General features: G+C 54.8%; 1 long non-coding RNA gene across 1 annotated transcript; it reads right to left on the bottom strand.

The window, feature by feature from the left end:
- Positions 1–6,567: 6,567 nt before the first annotated feature.
- LOC144378918 (uncharacterized) lies at positions 6,568–10,397 on the bottom strand. Its single transcript, XR_013440869.1, has 4 exons — positions 10,129–10,397; positions 9,900–9,946; positions 9,539–9,650; positions 6,568–7,873 (listed from the first exon to the last, which is right to left on the bottom strand). It is a non-coding gene; the product is annotated as an uncharacterized LOC144378918 (long non-coding RNA).
- Positions 10,398–22,334: the final 11,937 nt, after the last annotated feature.

The raw sequence follows: 22,334 nt of genomic DNA, 5'->3' as shown, positions 1-22,334 counted from the left end.
CCCTTCGGCCCAGCAACTCCTGTGCATTAACCCTTTCTGCACTTGACTTTGCTCCTTGATTGAAGCCCAGTGTCCGGCCATGAAGTTCTGTCCCACGTGTGTCCAGACTGTGTTCGGGCCGAGAGAAGAGCAATCGAGTTCCTCTTGGCCCCTCGGCTCCTTGCTGGCCCCTCTGGCGAGTGGAAGGTGCTTGGGAATCAAGAACTAAGAACAACTATGAGCTTGTCAGGTGCTCTACTCATCCGTGAGACAGGTGTCTGAACCTCAGCGACCCCTCCAGACCCAACATCCCATGACTCTCCCATGAGGTTTGGAGATTTTGCGGTGATTTTTATTACTGCGTGCTCCTTGCCTGTCTCTCCCCTGAAATAACCAGAATCCCACAGGGTCAGAAACGGCCAGAGTTCTGTCTCCCTCATCACAGCCTACGCATGAACAGACATCCCGAGCGGCTTCGATGAAAGTATCAGTCACTTCCCAGTGATTTTTCTACTTGGAATCACTTTCCTACAGAGGCGTCTTAAGTTCTAGATGGTCAAGCACCCAGATGTGCCACAGGGTTTGGAAAGCGTGCAGACAGGGGAGGCCCCGGGTCACCTGACACTAGCCCAGCAGGACGGTGAGTGCCACCCTTCCCACCAAGTTTGCTCATTCGCCACAGAAACTGGTGTCCTCCCGAGACGTGGGGACTCGTTCAGTTGTGTGGATGCTAAAATCACCTGGCCATGAACCAAGTCACAGGCCTCTGACGGGAGTGCTGGTGTAGGCGTCCCCGGACAGGAAGTCCTTCCTGCAGCCCGGGGAGAGCGTCAGAGCCCGAGGGTCTGTGTCGGGGCCACGCGGTTAGTCTGTGCGCCTTCCACCTGCCACGAGTAACAGGCTGGTTAATGGGAGAGGACCCTTGTGTGGAGAAAGCGCTGAGAACCATTATTACCCTGCTGTCACAGGAAGCAGTCTGAGGAACAAGTCCCTCAGACCTAGGAGGGCAGGGTCTCGGCCCCCACGCAGTGCATGTTGGTGTCACTATTTCTGTCACAATATCTGTCCGACAAAGTCATTGTGGGACTGCCCAGCCCGCTGACTCAGGACCTCCTTAGAGTTGTGACCCGAATGCACACACCTGAATCCCAAGGGCAGGAATCTGCCCTGGTGTCTGCCAGCTTTCAGCATTTCCTCCGTCCAAGCGCCCTGACTTTCTTTCAGCCCTGGGACGGTCTGGTTCCTCTGGGTCACCTCCTGTGCGGACACGGGCTCTCGCTCGGCTGCTGCCTCTTCCCGCCCGTCGGGGAGTAGCCAGGCATGGGATGTAGGTTTACACAGAGCACGAAAACCCTGGTGACTTTCAAAACACCACCTGTGGGGTCATGTCGAGACCCAGTCCACGGAGGGCCTATTTTGGCCAGGGAAGAGCAGGAGCATCAGGAAGCCTGCCAGAAGGACTGCGGGGTCCGCCCTGGTCGTGCAGTCAGACGTGGGGGGCGCGCGTGTCCCGGGGGGGCAGCACTGGGACGGAGTTGGTCGTTTTCGGTGGGGCACCAGGCTAAGGAACAGGCCAGCCTTGGGGAGGGCCGCCAGGAAACACAGCAGCCTCGCTGCGGGAAACGCAGTCTATCTCGTCAGCCACTGTGCATTTTCTGTGCTTTTCTCTTGTCGATGGGAGAACGCTTGGCCTTTGTGTTTACTCTGTCGTGCTGAAATAAATAGCAGCTTCACAGAAAAACCCACTCTCACAGCAATGTGGGCTATGGCACTAGAATGGGAGACAGGAACGTGTCGCTGCGGGTCAGTTCACCCTGGGTAGTGCTGAACGACAAGCCGACCTTAAAAATACTCCCCTTCCCACCAACAACAGAAGTATAACACGGGAACTTCAAACCTAGGGGCAGCCACATACACAGGACAGAAGAATTTACCAAGCTTTCCAGGGCTTGTTAGATTACTCATAAATCAAGCTGGCTTTCTGGTCTTTTAAAAAAGGACCAAATCATGAATGCACAGAAATACCTACATTTTAACCTCAGACTGTGCTCTGTCCTGCCCTGGTCCCCTCCACCCTGAGGTCTGTGTGGCTCAGCGCAGCCTCACAGACTGCCAGTCTTCCAGAACCTTCTGCCAGACCCCGGCCGCTCCAGGCCCCCCACTTTGCCTGCAGGGCTGCATGTCCGTGTGCACTGTGTGCCCATCTGTGGGCTCTCACTGTGTGCGTGACTGACGAAAACCCTTCCCACCAAACATAAAAATCCCACTGAAGTAATTGAGCTAAGTTTCCAGCAAAACTAGTCAAACCCTTCACTAAATCCCACTCATCCAGACTAGATTCTGTGATTAAATCTGGACTTTCAAAAGAGTCTCAGAGGAGATTTGAAATCTGTAAACTCATGGGATTTTATTTGAAGTGATGACAACTCCATTAAAATATTTAATCAATTAATAAAACATTCAACCAAAAATTGTGGCAATAAAAAAGCGTATTTGGGAGAAATAAGTAAGATTCCACCAAACACAGCAGCTTCAGAACGTGTGCAGAGTTTTGTTGCCTCTGTTTGCCGTATTTATCTTTTCTTTCCTCTTCCTTTTAAACACTGCCTGTTAGATGGATTTAAAACGCAACCAAGGCATTTTTTTTTTTTTTTTTTTTTGAATGAAAGGGGACCATTTTAGTTTGAAGAGCAGCGGCTTTAAAGCAGAAATTCCTCCCTGCTGGGCTCTGATCAGCTATTGATTAGGGGTTAGGGGAGGGTGGTTAACCTAAGTCACCAAGGCCAGATAATAGGCCTTCAGCCTAAAGGGCTGGACGGAGCACGTTTGTTATAGGAAGAGGGAAGCCGACCTTTTGTGGAAAACCAAAGGCTCTGGTCTCTCTTGAGGAAAAGAAATGTTAATTGAAAAATTCCTCAAATAGGTAAAGGCTCTGAAGTTGCTTTACATAAAAGGTGTGAAATCACAGAGGGCAGGACAGAGAAGACCCTGCCGTTGGTTCTCTCTCCAATGGTGCTGATTAGCTTCCCATTCACAGACGCCAGGGGCTGACAGGACGAGCCCTTTCAGCAAAAGGGACCAATGGTGGCTGGGCCTGCGTGCCTGGGGAAGTCTGGATTAACTGGCCCCTTGACAGGGAGAATTAAACCAAAGACGCTTCCCATTAGATGCAGAGAAATGAAACCTGATGATTCACGTACATAACCAGTGCATGGTCAGTCATCTTCTATCTCGTACGTCAACAACTTCAGAAAACTCACCCTGTTGCTTTCAGTGAAGTTTCTCAGACATTCCTTAACATCCCCGGACAGTGACTTCATCTCAGAACGTCTCTGCAATGCTGCCCCAGATAAGAGGTGCGCACCGAGTGTAGACAGAACTGAGAACCCACCTGCCGGGGCTGAGCTGGGGGCCCAGGGAGGCATGGGGGAGCCATCCCGGGGCAAAGCGGTGGTCCCGTCCTGGGGCCCTGCCCCTTCCTGCCATCCCCAAGGCATGGGGCACAGATGCTGCTGCCCCCAGAGCACCTCCTGGGCTCCCTTCCCTCCCTCCCTCTCTGACCGCTACACCATCCAGCCCTTGGCATTGGCCACGATACCAACCGACAAAGAGGCTGAAGCCTCCTGGAGGCCATGGGCATCGGTGCTGGCTGTCGGGACAGTCCAGGCATCCAGACCTAGGGGAATGACATGGGCACAGCCTGGCACAGGGTCAGGGAGCACGTCCAGAGCACGAAGGAGACGGGTTTCCCTGAAGATGGGGGACTTAACACCACATGTGGGAAACATCAGGGCCAACGTAAGAATGAGATGTCACGAGAGTTAGATTCTGGCTCTCAGCTATCAGTTATTATTAGAGACGTATGTATTGATCACTAACAGCATCTACAGCGCAGCTGCTGTGTCCTCTCCTCACCAGACAGCAGACGTTTTCTTAACATATAATGTCTACCCTGCTAAAACTGAATGAAATGCACATTTGTGAACTCTAATTTAAAACTCTTGCTTCTGACTAAGGAAGGAGAATCTCATTGAAACCAAGGTGTCTTCTGCTCCCTCCTTCCCACCTCCGGACTCTGGTAAGTGAAGCAGACGTAGATTAAAGGTGCCTGGTGGCCTCATTATCCCGGGGAGACAGACAGGAAGAGGTAAATAATATATCGGCTCAATCAGGGTGGAGGAAGCACCTTAGTGCCGAGCCCACCTCAGGTGGAAAACACCCCAGTTTTCACCAGAAGGAGGGCCTGTCATCTGGGATGGAAAAGGTCTGAGGGGGAAAGAATTGGCCTTGTCCAGCCCAAGGGGCTTGGTCTTACATCACGATGGCGCCCTAGATGTTCTTAGAACAGAGCAGAACCAAGTCCAGGCTGAGCCAGATTTGTCGGGGCTGGAGTTCCATCAGCCAAGGGTTAGCTTGTGGAGAGAGGAGCGGGGTTGCCCACTGAGACCCCCCGGACCTCACTCCTGACGGCTCGCAGAGCGTGTCCAGAGGCAGGACAACAGGCACCACGAGGAATCCACGCCGTGTCCTGGGAGACGGCTGAAGGGTGATGAGGTGCCCTAGCGGGCACTTGGCATTCCTGCTGCAGAATGGGAGCTGGCCTGCTGAGGGTGGCTTGGACCTGGGTGGGGAGCTGCCGGAAAGCCTTTCATTGCTGATAACTCATCGCCAGTGCCTCAGGGAGGTCTCACTCCGGGCTGCCCCTGTTGGCTCCCATCCACTCTCCAGGCCACAGTTGAGATGGCACCTTCTTCTTCAGTGGCACGTGCTCCGTGCCCACTGCTGTCCCCAAATGAGGTTTGGTGCTTTATGTAGCTCCTTATGGCCACTGACCCTGGCTTTCCTAGCCCAAGGACAGCCATAATTCTGCTCGATGAGGGAAGGCCGTGTCCACCTGGACCCGCGTCTCCAGGACCCACACGGCGCCTGCTCCACAGGAGCCTCCTGACCAATGACAGTGGGAGCATGAGGTCCCAAGTTGGGAGGGGCTCCAGACGGAGTTCCCCTCATGCACGCAGACATCCCAGCAGAAGCCACACCCCTTGATGGGATAACAAAGGAAACTGAGGCACCAGGACTGGTGTGCTGAGTCAGTCGTAGTGACATATAAACAATCAAGACAACCGAGAAGAACGTTCTTTGTAAACTCTGTGGTGCTGTGCATCCTTGTAAAGACGTCCTCCAGAAAGAGAAGGGGTGAAGCCCTTGCAGAAGAACATGCTTGTCTTCTGAGCTGAAGTATGTTTCTGGAGCGCCTGAGCACGTCTGTGGTTTCGTCTGCATGGACCCCTGCAGCAGCCCTGAGGACGGGGGAGGAGGCGCTGCATGCGGAGGCGTCCACGGGGCCCCTGAGGCGCAGAGAAATGGAACCCTGCTCCGGTCACAAAGCCGCATGGGAGGCTTCAGAAGGAATGACCCACAGAAGAAAGGCTACAAATTCCAAATATCAGAAACTCAGCCATAAAAACACCTATTTGTAATGGCAGAATATGTGTAAAACCATTAAAAAACCATGTTTAGAAGAAATTCTAACCCACACAAGCGGGACGTCTGGTGTCTGGGACCCACACACCTGGTATCCAACCAACTTTATCTCGAAATGGCTCTAACTTCCTGGGACGGTTTTTCCCTTTCAGCCAAAGAGCTTAATGCTTTGAAGACATGACCCCTTTGCCACGCTGATGAAAGGGACCAGCAGCTCTCCAGAAGCGGGCACTGGTGTTTGCCCAGATTGAAGAGTCTCATGCAAGCAAGAGAGCCCACGCTGGCCATCCCAGGGGCTGCATCAGCCAGCTCCCCTCCCACAGGCCGTGAAGGCGGGCCCCGTGGACCTGGAGGGGTGCTCACCATGTGGTCCTCAGCCCCAGAAGAGCCAGGAAGAGAGAAGAGAGCTCGGGAGAGCCCGAGGCCCTTCCTGAGAATCCTCTGCTGGGTTCTCATAACAGGCGAAGAGAAAACATCACTGGACCCCCACTCCGTCGAGGAGGAAGGGGCCCTGCATCAGGGAGGGTCACCGCACACACCTCCAGGACAAAGCGCCAGACGACGTGGCGCTCAGACCAGACAGTTGTGCACAGGCTGGCTGACCTGGAGACACGCTCCCGGCAGCCTGCGCTCCCCCGTCAGACGAGCGGGGCCTCGCAGACCGAGGGTCTCCAGCGTGCTCTGGAACCTTTCCAAAGTATCCACAATGAGTGTGTGTCGCCTTTATGAGCAGAAAGAAAAGGGGACTCTTTTTTTCATGTTCCTACATGTATCCCATTTTCTACCCCTGGAAAATTAGCCTAAGGAAATAAATTGAGCTCTAGCAAAGAAAATATTTTCAAAACAAGTTCATGCCAGCTTTATCCAGAAGAGTAAAGAGTTTTACCATTTCGAACATTCAAATAAACATTAAAAAGACAAAAATGTTTAAAAAGCAAACTGAGTAAAAGGAATGTTATGTAGAAATGATAATACTTCAAGGGTAGAGAAATGCTTCTGTCATAATATAAAGCAAAAAACATGAGATGAAATTATGTGTATAATCCATAAATCCCTAAAAACAGACAATAAATGTTGTGTGTGGAGAAAAGCCTGGAAGGACACACTAAGACATGACCTGTGGATGGTGAGCACAGATGATTTTGTTTTCTACTTGTGTCTCTTTCTAGATTTCCTGGAAGGATCAGCTATTGCTTTTGAATTTGAACATTTTATTTTCAAGTATGAAAATCACACCTGGATTTTTTTTCCTCAGGGAGAGAAACTTATTCTTTAAGGTCATAGACATCCGATTCCTGCTCTGCCTCGGCTGACCGGTGGGCGCCCAGCCAGACGCGGCCCTGAGAGCCGGCCCCAGACAGACGGGCCCGCCGCAGAGCACCGCTCACCACCGCACACCCGCCTCCACGGGGCTCCCGCGCCGGGTCGGAAACCAGCTCTGTGCCTGGGAAAGGAGCAGATGTGGCTTAAAATATCCCAACGCGGACGTTATGAAGGATGCTCCGAGCTGTGTGGGCCGCGTGCGTCGTGACCCTCGCAGGGTCTCTCAACTCCTTTCTGAAAGCACGTGAGACCCAGGGGTCATTGTTCCTACGGCACTTTGGTGAGTGGCCGCGTGGACTCCGACGACACGTCCGCTGGGACCCCGCGCACGGAGGTCGCCCGCAGCAGGCTGCGCGCCCTCCACAGGGGCCAGAAGGCGAAAGGTGGTGCGACATCCCAGCTCGCGCCGAAAAGGGAGCGAACATGCGCCTTGTAATGAAAACAACCCCCTCCGCACAATAGGATGATGGATAATGTATCAGACCAAACATAGGAGGCTTTTAAAATTTCACGTTTGGAATTGGCCAACATCAATTATTTAAGCACAAATTGAATTAACCAAATATTCAACATATGTTCTCTTTAAACTCTGCTAAATCTGACGCAACATCTGAAGGCGGACGGAGGGTCAGCCTGCTGACAGGGAGGCCCCAGGTGGGCAGCACGGCCCGCGCAGAGGCCTGAGCTCGCAGTTCCCCGAAGGAACGTATGATTGATGCCGCCTCGAAATGTATGCCTCTACCGGAGCCCGATCTCATCAGATCCTGCCGCCACCATCTGCTGTTTCTAATTCCTCTGCAATATCTGTATTTGCCGCCTCCCTCCAACAAAGGCGGGGGCGGGGAGGAAATGCTCCTGCTTGGGCGGCCGGCGGGAGCTGGTTGGCTGGCGGAGCCGCGGCCAGAAGGCATCTGTTGCTGGTAGGCCCGCAGCATCTGCTACTATTTCTCACTTTCCCCGCATGCTGTGGGGTACGGTTTCTCCCAAAGGTGGGCCGTCCGCACTCGCTGTCAATCCGTCATTGTCCGCCCCCCGTTCCCACGGCGCCGGCCTCGTTACCATGCTGCTGGCCTTTGCTGGCTGGTGTCTGTAATCCAAGATATTGTGTCATTGGGCAATGCCATTAACCCTTTTCCTACGCATCAGGACATTCAATTAAGCCCGGCAGGAGAAGCAGATTGAGAGGGAGGGCCGTCTGGTGGGGAGGGACCATCGCTAGGAAGCCAGAAAGTTTACCAGGACGACAATGACAGCAACCATCAGCACTGTCAGAATAGCCCTTGCTTTCAGAGAGGCAGAGATGCTCTTGGACAGGGGAGCGTTCCCTCTCTCACGGGTTTTTAACATAAAATGCTATCAAAGGATGCGTTGTTTTTCCCCGGTCCTTGATAGGGCTATTAAGCACTGTAATAAAATGTGTGCGTGAGGCTATTATTTATGTGTCTGATCTGTAAGCAGCTCTGCTAATGGGGTGCAGCCTGGCGGCCGGTTCTCAGAGCGCCCCAAGCTGTCATCTTCCCGTGTCCTTCTGTCAGACCCCGAGCAGGCGGCTCTTCTGCTGGGGCGACACACAGAGCCGTCCTTCCTCCCAGGAGCTGTTTCTGACTCAGTGCCGGGTCCCAGGGGAGCAGGCAGCAGGGAGGAAGGGGTGTGTGTGCCCACCGACCATGGAGCGCCTTCGCAGAGTCAGGAGGCCTCAGGAATCTTGCCTCGAGGCTCACAGCTGCGCCTCCCCCTGCCTCCACTCCTTGCGCCCTGGGGTGGGTGGGCCTGAGCTCACAGAGCTCAGTGCCCCAAACTCCCTACAGGGCACCCAGCAGCAGAGGGAGTCTCCGGCTCCAGCCTCCAAGGAGGTTTTGTTTTTAGACCAAGGGCCCCAAGGCCACATGCTCACTTTGCACATGACGTCCAGAGCACAGCCAAATTTGAAAAAGTAAGTACTGAGCAGGAAAAGATTTTCTTAAATGAAAACATTCTTGATGTCCCTAAGTATACCATATTGAGTATCCTCTCAGTAATCCTGGGCATTCCAAATTTGTAAATCTTCGGCAATTTGTAAAAAGAGGGGGACATTTATCGAATGCCTACTGTGTACTAATAGTAAATGAACAATGCATTTGTTTTCTGCTCCCGCCAAATCCAGAGATAACATGGCCACCCCACTTTACAGATGACAGATGCCTCCAGAGGCCCTTCCGACTGGCCTGGTGTGGGCTCCAGGGACAGCTGGGAGGGGTCCGAATCGCATCTGGCCTGGCTTATTCCCCAAAGCCCTCGATATCACAAAATATAAATTCACAAAATGCAGGGGGCTTGCAGCTTGGTTGATGGCAGGCAAAGCGTAGGACCCTGCCTGTTCCCGGACAAAGCGACGCAGGTGTTTTCGTGGTCTCAGGGTCAGACTCCGCAGGGCAGGAGCAAAGCCTGAGGGCTGGGGACCCGCCCCGGGGCCCGCTGCACAGCCCTGTCTGTGGGGGCCCATTCTGCAGGAGTGGTTTCTCCCTGGGGTCCGGGCCCGTGGGAGCCCAGCAAGGGTGAAAGGAGCTGTCCGCGTGGTGGGTGCGTCTATGCCCTCCTCAGCGGGAGCGTGGGAAACTAAATTTTACAAGTTTGGTTGTTTGCCTCCCAAACCAGCGTATGTGATCATCCACTATCTTGCTATTAATTAGAATGTGTCCAATCCCAATTAGTATTTCATGGCCACATAAAACACAAGATCAGTGCCCAGGCTCTCAGACAATTATGTTGCCACCTGCCCAGAAGGTTCTGGTCTCTGGGAAGGAGAATCCCCAGCTGCCTGCCGGTGCTCAGACGCTGTGCTTTCTGCACGCCATCTCTGTCCTTTCTTAGATGAAACCATGTGTCTGATGGACAGAAAAGAATGCAAAAGGAATGGCTTTCAGAGCAGAAAAGACCCCGTTTCGGGTGATGGCTTCTCTCTAGCTGGTGGAGCATGCACACGAGGCCTACCCACTCGGCACCTCAGGGCCCTTGCAGGGACTGCAGGGGAAAAAAACCAGAGCGATGACGTCGGGCTGCTGCCTCCCCAGTCCCGTGAACTGGCTACCTGAGTGATTCATGGGAATGGTGTCGTGACCACGTCAGGGGCTCACCTCCCGCCATATCAGGTAGCCTTCCGGTCAGCTGCCACCTTCATGAGCTGCAGAAAGAGGTAGGGGCTAAGGACAAGGGCTGCTGGGTCGTGGACACCGCCCACCCTCCCCACCGCCCACTGGAACTGCCGCCTGTAGGCCCGGGAGACACCCACAGTTACTCCACCTGCCGTCAGAACCCAGCCCCTCCCCTGTGTCCCCAAGCACCTGGGGGTGGCCCCAGACCAACCCTGGGCCCTCTCCCCGTCCTGTGAGACCCTATCTGCTCTGCTCAGCTCTCGGGGCTGCCGGCACTGTCCGTTGTAAGCGGTAAAAGGGCAGTAATCCCAGAGCTGCAGGTTCATCCTGGGGCCCTGCAGTATGGCTGCTGCTGACGGCGAGCTGCACCCACATTTACGGAGGGAGGGCGGGAATGTAGCCCACACCCTGCATTACAGAGAGGACACCACGATGATGCGAAGTGAAGGGACTAACCCAGGTGTGCCAAGGATAGGCCCATGTCGGCGGGCTCCAGGCCTCCCCAGGCCGCCCGCAGGTTCACCCCACGGAGGGAGCTTGGGAGTTTTAAGACACACACTAATGAGGGTAGGCGCCTGGCTCCCCCGGAGAGGAGCGAGGCAGCGGGAGGAGGGCAGCGCGGGGGAGGAGGGCAGACCCACTCGGCCGTGGCACAGGCTGTGAATCTGCACAGAGGGGGCCACGCACGGCTGCCTGATGCCATCTCCCCCCACCCCCGGAAGCAGCCTGCCTGTCTGCTGCGAGCTGTCACCTGCACCCCACCGTGGGTGGGACACCCCCGGGGCAGAAACTACGGCCCTCCAAATCAGGCCCCCAGCCTCTTGGAGAAGCACTCCCGGTGGCCACCTCCTAGGCCCCCAGAGCGCTGGGCAGGGAGGGGAGGAGGGCAGCGCAGGGAGGAGGGCAGCAAGGGGAAGAGGGCAGATGGGGAGGAGGGCAGCGAGGGGAGGAGGGCAGCGCAGGGAGGAGGGCAGTGAGGGGAGGAGGGCAGCGCAGGGAGGAGGGCAGTGAGGGGAGGAGGGCAGCGCAGGGAGGAGGGCAGCAAGGGGAAGAGGGCAGAGCAGGGAGGAGGTCAGCAGGGGGAGGAGGGCAGCAAGGGGAGGAGGGTAGCGCGGGGAGGAGGGCAGAGCAGGGAGGAGGTCAGCAGGGGGAGGAGGGCAGCGCAGGGAGGAGGGCAGCGCGGGGAGGAGGGCAGCAGGGGGAGGAGGGCAGAGCGGGGAGGAGGTCAGCAGGGGGAGGAGGGCAGCGAGGGGAGGAGGGTAGCGCGGGGAGGAGGGCAGAGCGGGGAGGAGGGCAGCGCGGGGAGGAGGGCAGCGCGGGGAGGAGGGCAGCGCGGGGAGGAGGGCAGCGCGGGGAGGAGGGTAGCGCGGGGAGGATGGCAGCGCAAGGAAGAGGGCAGGGCAGGGAGGAGAGCAGAGCAGGGAGGAGGGCCTGCAGGCCTGGGTCTAGATCTGCAGGAATATGTGAAGCAGGTGCCATCCTGTGGCTTTTGGATCTTTGGTCGGGTGACCTTGGGGAGGTGGTGCCTGCTGGGGTCATTCCTCCTCTGGCGCCAGGCCAGGCTCTGCAGGAACAGACATCCAGAGACCTGGGGAAAGATGCAGAGTCGCAGAAGGTGGTGGGGGAAGCGCAGCTGCTGGTCCTTTTGTGATCACATCCACTTAAACCCAAATAGAAGGGCGGGCTGAAGTCTTGTTCTCCTGTGAACACCGGCTGAACGCTCGGGTGGCACAGCTGCCCCGGGCGGGGGTGGGGGAGGGACAAGATCTCACCCCCAGTCGTGCAGAGGTGGGGGGCAGCAAATAGGGTAACCAAACACATGAAGAGCTAGCCAGGAGGGAGATTCACCTGCAGCCAGAGGGGAGGTCTCACCTGGAGCTGGGAGTCTCACCTGCAGTCAGAGGGGAGGTCTCACCTGGAGCTGAGAGTCTCACCTGCAGTCAGAGGGGAGGTCTCACCTGGAGCCAGAGGGGAGGTCTCACCTGGAGGCAGAGGGGAGGTCTCACCTGGAGCTGGGAGTCTCACCTGCAGTCAGAGGGGAGGTCTCACCTAGGGCTGGGGAAGGCGGTCTCAGCCACTCTGGGGGTTCCAATTCTCTGGCAGCTCTCTCAGCTCCTAAGACCCCTCCCATCAACCCCCTCCTACCCCCAGACCTACACACACACACTCTCCTCTTGTGCTTAGGTGGGAGTTTGGCATACGTCCTCCTCAAACCTGGACCCAGGTCCTCCCCTTGCAGAGCCTCCCACCCCATGCCTCCTCCTCGTCCCCACATTGTCACTCCTTCTTATCTTTAATTGCACAGATGTTCTTCTCCCTTCTCCAGGCCCCCCCGGAGGGGAAGGAGAGGAGATGAGGGTAAGGGGACGGGGTCGGAAGTGCAGGCAGGGAAGGGTCTATAATTTGCTGCTGGTCCTGACCCCACCACCCTGCCCTGCTCCGGCCACCAGCAGTCCTCAAAGTCAGGCCCGCACAGGTGACCATGGTGGGGAGACAGGGTCAGGTGCCCCAGCCCCTCAGGTGACGCTGCTCCCCTGGCCGTCCATCCCTGTGGGACACGCGTGTGGCTGGGGCCAGCAGCCTCTAAGGGGAGGTGAGGAGATGCCCAGAGCAGACAGGATAGACTTAAAATGCCTATTTACTACTGTTAGCCTAGCCACTCCCTGTCCTGCTAACAGATCAGAGTGAACCCATACCATACCCCCCTAGGCCCTGGGATGCAGTCCCTCCCCTCCTCCTGCTTCCTACCAGGTGCTAAACATGCGCAGTGGGACCCAGGGTGGGAAGTCCAGCACCCCCAGCACCCCTCTAATGCTGGAGCCTAGGGAAATACAAACCAAACCCCAAAACCCAGAACAAGACCGGTGCCTCTGACTTGAGCTCCATTTCTCACCTGAAAGACAGAATCTGACATTAAAATTGGGAGTGATTTAATCCTGGATGTTATCAGGAGGCTCTTGAAGAGGCAACTGGGTGGGGAAACCAAGGCAGAGGCCACGATGTTGACAGCCTCCCTGGGGAGCGCGACGCTCAGAGCCCCACCCGTGAACCTGGACAGAGTTAGTGAATATGGGCACGGCTCTCTTCTGAGATGCCTCTTTTATGGTGGAAGGGTGCTGCTGGTCCTCGCTCTTGGTGTTGGAACTGGTCTTCCCCTTTGCTTTTTGCTTTTTTCCTTGGAGGAGTCGCCTATAACGGATTTTTTAAGGAGGAATCCGTTCATCTTTGTTTTTCCAAGACCCTCTCAGTGATGGAGTGGCTTCTGCCCTCCGTGGGCTACACATGGAGCACATCCGAGCCGTCCAGGGAGGAGCACATCCCGCTGCTCGGGAAACTCCGGCAGCAACGGCAGTGAGCACCGCTCAGGTAGATGCGGGCCCCGCCCGACCTGAAAAACCAGTCACTCCACGGCCTGGCCAGTGGCACCAAGGAGCTGTTTCATTTTCCTTAAGGGTTGTTATAATTCATCTAAAGAAAAAATAATTTTTATTTACTTAACTTTTTGAAGTTCCTGTTGGACACACTTTACACACTTTTCATTCCAAAGGCTCAGAGATGGGCGGCAGGACACCAGGGCCCACGCGGTGGGGGCGGGTGGGGTGCGTCAGCGGCCCGACCTTCGGCCGTCCTGGGTCCTGTTTGTAGGGACAGCCTCGTTCATCCTCGGTGCACTCCAAGGGCTGTGACAGGAAATGAGGTTATGAAACAAATGTTGAAATGGAGAAACTGAGGCACGGAGATGGAATTTCTCAAGGCTGTGTGGAAATCATTTCACTGTTTGGAAGAAAGCCTTTAGCTCCCATGAGACCCCAGCGTTTTTATTTCTGTGTATGATTTTTTTTTTTAATTAAAAAAACCTCCTGGCGCCTCCATGACAACGGGGCCTGTGCTCTGACTCTGAGGAGAAGAGAACGTGTCTTCCCAACCAAGAGCTGTCCAGACTGTCCATGAACGGATTCAAGAGGCGGAAAGTCTACGGTAAAAAAGGAAAAGAAAAGAAGACCCTGGGTGCTCGGCACAGACATCCATCGTTAGCAAACGCAGACTCCGGGCAGACATTCAGGTGTGTGGTCCTCGTCTGCAAAGAGTTGGTGTTTGTCGAACTGCCCTCAATGATCGCTCTTGGGTTTCAAATACGGTGAAAGTACGTGGCACCTCGCACACTTCGAGCCCTCATTGTGGCGGTGCTAGTGCGTTCCCCCAGAGGAACCGGGGGTCTCAGCTGCAGGCCCTGGTGTTCATCTTCCCTTGGCCTCCAGATGCACAGGAAGTGGCCTTCTGTCACGTGGGTCATGGGGTGACAATGTGATGGAAGTGAGCGTGGGTAGAACGTGAAGAATGTGGCCTCTGATCTGCAGCCCTTTCCAGGTCCAAGCCCCAGTGGCCTTGTGTGCCAGACACACATCTGGGGGAAGAATGTCTGTTGTCCAACAGCTCTGGGGACAGGCTCTCCATTTTGGCCACATCCAAGAAAACCCCAAAAGTCCTGTGGTTCTTGTTCCTGCTAAGAGCACATGCCAAGTGATCCTTTTGAGCAAAAGGGGGAGTAAGTGAAAATCTCAAAGAGACTCAGGCTTCTGGAAGCTGGGGCAGTCTGCAGGCCCAGGAGAACCCGGACAGGCCCCCTGTCACTCTCTTCCCTGGAGAGGCACTAAGATGTTTCTGAGATGCTGTTTGGGAAGCCTTGGATGAAGTGCGGGATCCTCCATTAGTCCTATGGGTCTGAGCCATGTGTAAACTGTAAGGCCCTCCACAAGCTCATGGTACGACGCGTTACTAGTCAAGCCTCCTGGTGGCTGACGCGGGCAGGCCCACAGCTCCGCGGCCATGACAGATGTCCGTGCTTTGGTGGCCCTTTCTGGAGGAAACAGGTGTCTCCAGGGATAGGCCGTGTAAATGGTGGTCAGAGGCTCCTGTGTGAGAAAGGCCCCCACCTGCGGTGGCAGGAGAGCCAGGCCTCACAGCGTGGCCTCTGCCAACCAGCGCCGACTCCCGCAATTGTCTGACGGGACGGCATTTCCTCCAGGTCACCTTTGCACTTGGGAAGCTCCTGTTGAACAACCACTGGGCTTTCAGAGCTGACCTTGAGACCCTAGGAAAGCAAAAGTGAGCACCCACAGCTGAATCCCACCGATGTGGGGGATGTGTTCATTGTGGGAAAGCCAGGAGCAAGGCAGCTTCCTCACCCTCTTCCCTGAGCACCTTTATCTGCTTTGTCCTCGCGGTTCTTCCTTGGGAGGTATTTTCAGTAAGGGAAGGGGCAAGTGCACACCGCCGTCAGAAGCAGAGCCACGCTGGAATCCACTCGGGGTAGGCAGAGCTACCGCCCAGCCCTTCAGGTGATAAAAGCAGTTTGACAAACACACACACATTTTTAAGATGGCTTTTCTCCAGTCTTTGTCGACCACGGCAACTTCGACATCTTAATCATTAATCAGCTGCATCGATCAGGTTCAGCGTGTGCATCAGAATTTACACAGAGATTACCCCTTGACCCTAAACTGACTCATTTGCAGCCTGATTCTGCAGACCCAGGTGCATGGCTAGTGACAAGCTTAAGCTGTAACAAAAGACATTTTGGATAAACAGAAAGAAGGGAAACAAGTCAGCCGGGAAGTCCAGAGTTATCCATTTGCACACTCTTTTCAAAGACTTCTCTTGGACTAGAAAACGGGGTTTGCAAAGTCAGACCAGCTGGGGTTTGACGGGGACGGCCCAGGCCTCCCTCGCCCTGTTTTCCTGTGGTTCTGTGGTTACTAGGCGTATTCAACGGATGTGCAGGTCTTCTTGGTGTTAAGATTAGGGCAACACTGAAACCCTATTCCAAGCCTAGAGGAAATGACCTTCGTGGTGACTCTCAGCACAGCCTCCAAGCTCCGGAGTGGGCAGAGCGGCGCTCGGCCGTGGTTCCCATCCAGGTGTGGTATACACCCAGCTGGAGCTCAATGCACGTCCTCTCAGGCCAGGGGTCTGTGAAACCTGCAGCTCAGCACAGAGCCTACCAGCCTTTCCCCTGGACACAGGGTCCACAGCAGCTGCTCCAACCTGGGGAATGCGGTGGAAACAGGAGGCCAGTTTGCAAGTGAGCCCAGAACCCTGACACAGTGACAGAAAATCAGTCAAACCCTAAAATCCATCAAGATGTAAACATTTTTTCTTAAAGTTGACAAAGCAATTCACCAAGATAGTATTATGTACTCCTACGTCTTATTCTCATTGAAGGTTATGAAGATGCGGGGGAAATGTCAAGGTCAAATCTACATGCATGGTGGCCTTGTGAGTACAGTTAGGAACCAGGGACTCAGGTTCTCTGTGTGACACTAAGAAATGTCACTCTGCCCTCTAAAACCTCAGCCCAAAGACAGGATTTAAATTCTTCTTGGTTGAAATTTCCAAGAGAAAGTATAATCTCACCTGCCTGCTGCATCTGAATTCTTATGTAAGGAAACCACATAGCCATGAAACTGTCGGCTGTCGACCTGGGTTTCCAGCCATGAGCACGCGTGCGGGAGGGTGAGTTGGCGGCTCTGTAATTATCCCTGAGAAGCCATGAGAATCCGCCTGTCATTTGAAATAGAAGACAGGTACCACTGCGAGCCAGGTGGATCCAACGTCCGGCCAGGAGCCAGGATGATGCTTCTTGGGAAAGAAGTGTAGGTGTGAAGTGGCTTGCAGACACCTGCCCTTGTAGGCAGGGAGTGGGGCTGGGGGCAGGGGTAATGGGGCAAGTCTACAAAGCCACTCGCTGTTTTATTGAACATGACAACAGTCGTGGATTTTGGAAATCTGATGCAGGAAAAATGGGAGCGCTCAGAACCCAGAACACTGTCGGCAAACACCGCTGGAGGAGGGCCCAGTGGCCAGCAAGAGCAGGTCCTCGAAGCCCAGAGCAGGTGAATGTGCTCTATCCTGTGCCCATGGGCCCGGAGCAGGAGATGACCACGCAGCGTGCAAGGCTGAGTCTTTCCTGCACATTTCCCAAGGAAAAGCAGGGGGTTCACGTAGCTGTCCCAAGGCAGACCAGACCGCGTGTGCCAAGCTGCCCACGTGTACCGTGGCGAGTCTGCTAAATAGACCCATTGTGTTGGTGAGAGCACACACTCTTGAAACCACATTGATTTTCCTAAAACTTTCTCCAACTTGGTTCTTCTATACCTAAAATAGCAAAATGAATTTCTTTGAAAATACTTTGTGTCAAGCTTTTTAGCTTTTTACAAATTTACCACAGCCTTCCCCCAACCAAATTTCAGAAATACTAAGATTTGGCTTACACTTGTCCTTTAAGAGGAACCACTCGTGTACATGTGGGAGGACACAGACGGGGCAGGATGCCCCTCCACACCCCCCCCCCCACCCCAGAGAAGCTCAGCAGCCTGCAGGGCAGCTCTGGAAAACCCACGGCCCCCTCAGGTCCCTCTCCCCTTCCCAGGTGCCTGGACCCAGCCCTCTTTCTGGTCTGAAGACCAGCCTTCCCCGAACACTGACAGCCAGGAAGGAGTTTTGGGGAGACCACCTCTTCCCACAAAAGCAAGAACTATCCCTGCAACTCTATCCCTGCAACCCCATCAGAATAAATAATCTCTCAATGCACGATGATAGAAGGAGCAGTTACCTAGTAAGATTACACATTTGCATGGACTCGCCCAAAGGCGTTACCACTGAGCTTTCCCCAGACAGGTCTGTCAGTCCGTCAACAGTTAGGAAGCACCCACTATCTGCCACGCTGCAGTGAACCCTGGAGACTGAACCTAAAACTCAAGTAAAACAAGCCCCCCGCCCACCATGGCCAAGGAACCATCGCAGAGGGAGGCAGCCCCAGTGCTGGCCGTCCTGACCTTCCCTACAGCCTGCAGGGCAGGAACAAGACGGGGCCGTTTGGTGGCTGTGAACCAGCCTGCCACCGAGGACCGCACGGACCAGGGAAGGCGTCAAGCTTCTGGGGGTTTTGAAACTGGGCTTCTCATGCTTCTCAGTGTTTCCCCGCAGACCGCCCGCCTCAAAACCCCTTGGGGACGTGTGTAGGAGAAGGCACCGGGAAGGAGGCCAGCCCTGTAGCCTAGGCCCCCAAGAAGTGTTTGGGGTGCGGAGGCTTGGGCTCCAAGAGTGAGAGAAGCTGGGAGGGTCTCCCTGAGACCGGAAGTGAGGGTAGCCCTTCCAGGAAGGAACGGCCGGAGACGGGCTGCCCAGACCTCCAGGAAGCTCTTCACCTGCTCAGAATGTGGCTGGGCATGGCTGTCTGAAAGCTGGTGCCTGCCACCAAAGGCTGGGGCCGAGCATTCGGACGCCGCTCTGACCCCACAGCTCCAGGTCCCCACCAGGAGCAGAAGACCACACTCACTGAGGAGCAAGAACTGTATTTCAAGGGCTCTGGGCCTTGCTTTGCTACTCATCTTTGGGTTCCTTCTCTGTGTCTGTCTTTCTCTGTGCATCTCCCTGTCTCCGTCTCTGTCCTTGTGTCTCTCTCCTCGTATTCTACAACAGGGAAGACTTTGCCAGACCCTGGATTGGAGCACTGTCACCACTGATCAGCCATGTGTCTTGGGGTCATTTCTTATCCTCTATTCCCAGTTTTAGCTGTAAATTCCTACCTTCCTTGTAAGTTGGCTGTGAGGAGTGAGTCATTAGCATATTTAAAGAGTTTTGTTCAATAAATGTGACATTCGTGCTGATAATTACCACTTAGTGTATCTCCTTTATAGAGTAAGGTAAGAACTGAAGTTTCCCCATATTGCAGGAGCAATGCTCTTGGCATTCTGATGTTGGGAGACAGACAGAAGGGGCCTGGCGGGGTAGTTCCACGGAGCCCCTGAGATGCTGGCTTTAATTGTGAAGTTGATCAGGCCTTCCCCACACAGCTGACACCACTCTTCCAGAGCCTTCGGCTCTCTGCCAGAAATGAGCCCCGACTGCAGCTTGCACTGAGTCTGCAGAATGTCCCCTAAAAGTAAGACACAGACTCATGATATGGGAAAGTCGCTCCCTAGAAATAGATCAGCTGCTTCAGAGAGAAGCTTCTGATGCTCAAGTTAAGCCTGGGTCAGTGGCAGATGCCGAAAATATCTCCCCTTGTGTTGCTGTGAATCAGGCTGCTCCCTCCAAGAGCCCTGTCGCCACTCCCGTGTGTGTCCCCCCACACCCACCCTGACCCTCCCCTGGCTGGGGGCCCAGGCCCTGCGTCCAGGGCTGCCTCGGCATGCTCTGCAGCTTTGTGGAAGGCCCTCAGAATAGTGGCCAGAGTTAGGGGAAAGATAAAATGCAAGACAGCCAATTATAGTTGGATTTAAGATAAGCGATGAAATGTTTAGCCTAAGTTTGTCCCAAGAAGTATTTGGGACATACTTATAGCACAAAATTATTTGTAACTTACCCGAAATTCAAGTTTAACTGAGATCCTGTTCTTTCTGGCAATCATGTCTTAGAGGCCTTTATAAATAGATTCTCATCTACCGGGGGGTTCCACCTGGAGGGGGGTGGGTGTGATGATCTCACGGCCCTCGGGTCCGTAGGATACTGTGATCATTTACCTTTAGCAAACATTAACACTGCACAGTTGACAGAGAAAGGCAAAGCTCATGCCAAAAGAGTTCATTGTCTAAAGTGGAAAGACACAGACCAAAGCAAAACTCCAGGAAGCGGACAGTGCTGAGGACTGAATGAAACGTAGCCCATTAAACAGGCCCCACACCTGTGACCGTTAGGGGACGCACCTAAGGGGCCAGCTTGCTTCGGTGACACCCACTGTCCAGACGCCACGTGTATGGCACTTTCCAAATAAGAGAATTTGTCCACAGGCCTTGACGTGGCCACCTCCAGGAGTGGACAGGCCAGCACGTGGCCTTCCTGTCTCCTGAGCCCTCAGGGCACACAGGCCCTGCCTCCCGGCCAAGGCCGTCAGAGCACTACCCAGGCCGGCAAGTGTCCGCTGGAATCTGTCCCTCTTCTGTGGGGCTGGGCCGAGAGCGGGTGGGGGCCGTGTGCCCAGCGTGGGGCCGTAGGTCAGACCTCCCGCTCCCAGAGCCACGTGGAACGTGCCCGTGTCGGGTCAGTGCACCTGGGCGCTCTCCCACTGGACACAGGACACTGGGTCTCTGGAGCCCCCGTCCAAGGAGCAGGGAAGACCTTATTGCTCCATGTGATCCCACATGACAAGAAGGTGCTTCTGCGGGTGACGTTCCTGCGGCAGAACCAAGAGGACAGGCTCCCTTCGCGATCGGCGCCTCCCAGCACTCCCAGGCTCTGCGCACACGCTGTCTTGTTGAAGCTTGTGAGGCCAGAGACCGTCCGTCAGCAAGCGGGGCCCTGGGGGCTTGGGGACTTCTGAAAGTGACGATGAGCCAAACGTGGACTCTGCCTTCATTACCGATATCGATACGGAATTGTTTGTGGGAACGGTGATATCGGGAAGCCGCCTGGGTTCCGGTCCACGCCTTCCACCGTTCCTAGGGTGTCTCCTCCGGGATAATTAGTGGAGGAGGACAATTTAAGCAGAATGGTCATCATTTCCTGAGCAACGTTGCTCGGTTCAGAAACTACCCGTCACTGGCTTCCACACACACACCCCCTGAGTTTGCCGGCTGGCATTCCGTAGCATTCATTCCTGCGTGGCTTCTTCTCGTGGCTTCTGCTGCACTGAGCATGTGTGTTGTCCATGTGGGTGCTGTCTGAGAGCCGAGGCGCCCGCGGGGGGACTGTCTCACCCGCGGAGCAGGCACGGCGGGAGGGCAGGAGCGAAGGTTGTGAAGAGGTATTACAGCAACCCCAGGACAGCAAAAGGGTTTCTCACCAGCCAAGCCACTGGGAGAAGATAAGCTCGCCCCAAACAGAGAACGCGAATCCCAAGTGGGAGCCTCTCTGTGGTACCGAATGGAATTAACCGGAAGTCGGTGACCTGACACGTTGCTCCCAGGCCTCCTGAGAGAGGCAAGGCCTGGGTCTAGCTGGTCAGATGAGGACCACTAGCCGGGACCCCCGGGACCCCGGCACCCAGCCGGGCTTCCTACTGGAACACAGCCTCAGACTCAGCTCCCGGGGGACGCACCCCTGCTCCCTGGCAAGTAAATTGGAGAGAGTAACACCACCGATTACCCATAGGTCCCCTGACTGTGCACAGATGATATGATACAGCCCTCTGTGCGTTTAAACTTTCCGGAAGAAAGACAAAGTGCAAGCACAATCGGGAAATCTATTATGTTCTAGAATTGCTAGTCCCATTCACCAAAATTGTGCCACCCAAGGGGACACTGCTTTCAAAGAAGAGAAAGATTAGAAGCAGGAGTGACCCCTCCTGTCCTACTTCTCATAACCCTCCCTCCTCCCTCCTCCCCTTGCTTCCTCCTCCCCTTCCTCCTCTCCCTCCTTCCTCCCTCCTCCCCTCCTCCCCTCTCTCCCTCCTCCCCTCTCTCCTCCCCCTCCCCTTCCTTCCTCCTCCCCCTCCTCCCCTCCATCCTCCCTCTTCTCCCTTTACCCCTTCCTTCTCTTACATTTCTCTTCAGGTAGAAATGCGTGTGAGGTGTCACCACAGCGTCCACCCAGGTCCCTCACTGGTGTCACAGTCTTCTCTTTAAGGTCACCTTTAAACATCATGTTAGCTACAAGCAACTGACTATGATGTGCTTATTTGTGGTGACTTCATCCCACTGGAAACAAAAGTCTGGACTCTGTGCCGTCAGCTGCTCCCATCTGTCTGCATGTCCAGGGCACAGTTGGGCTTGGGGCCCCAGTGAGCATAAACCAGTAGATCTGGTTTACCACAATGTGGCAAAAATAAAACCTCGTGCCAATAAGTGACCAAATCAAAATAGCATTTCTTTTTTTGGTTCATTGCTGCCACACAAAGACCTATCTTCAGAATCAGCTGAGACATGTGCTTGGGAGAACTCCTGATGCGGGCCTCATCCAGCCCCCGAGGACCTACAGGGACAGGAGACAGCCCAGCACAGGCCATGCGGCATCAGCCAGTGCGTGGCCGTCCACCTTCCCAAAGACACCTGCTCTGAAAATGCCACACGGTCACTCCTGGCTCCCATGGATGAACCAATGCGCAGGTGTCTGAGTGAGGGTGGGCCCCAGTGCCAAGTCCTACAGAATACTCCAAGATGGGAGAGCTGATCCTCCAGTCAGGCACACGCATAAAAATGCACATGGCGGCCCAAGAGCAGACGGAATCACTGACAACGGACTGTGCCATATGGACTGGAACCCCAAGAGGCTCCCATTCGAGGGGAGAGGGCTTCTGCCTGGGATGTCAGCAAGCTTTCCTGCACGTTGGCTTACCGCTTGAGCCTTGAAAGAGATGAAATTTGACTCCATAGAAAGCTCTTCTCAATGGATAAAGTCCATTGTCATTACTGAGAATATGAAGACTGCTTCTACTTAGCACCTTTACATAACTTTACTTCACGGAACCTTCACAGCAAC

This window comes from Halichoerus grypus, chromosome 9, assembly GCF_964656455.1.
Source record: "Halichoerus grypus chromosome 9, mHalGry1.hap1.1, whole genome shotgun sequence".
Taxonomy (NCBI): domain Eukaryota; kingdom Metazoa; phylum Chordata; class Mammalia; order Carnivora; family Phocidae; genus Halichoerus; species Halichoerus grypus.
This window is presented reverse-complemented; position numbering and strand designations above follow the sequence as displayed.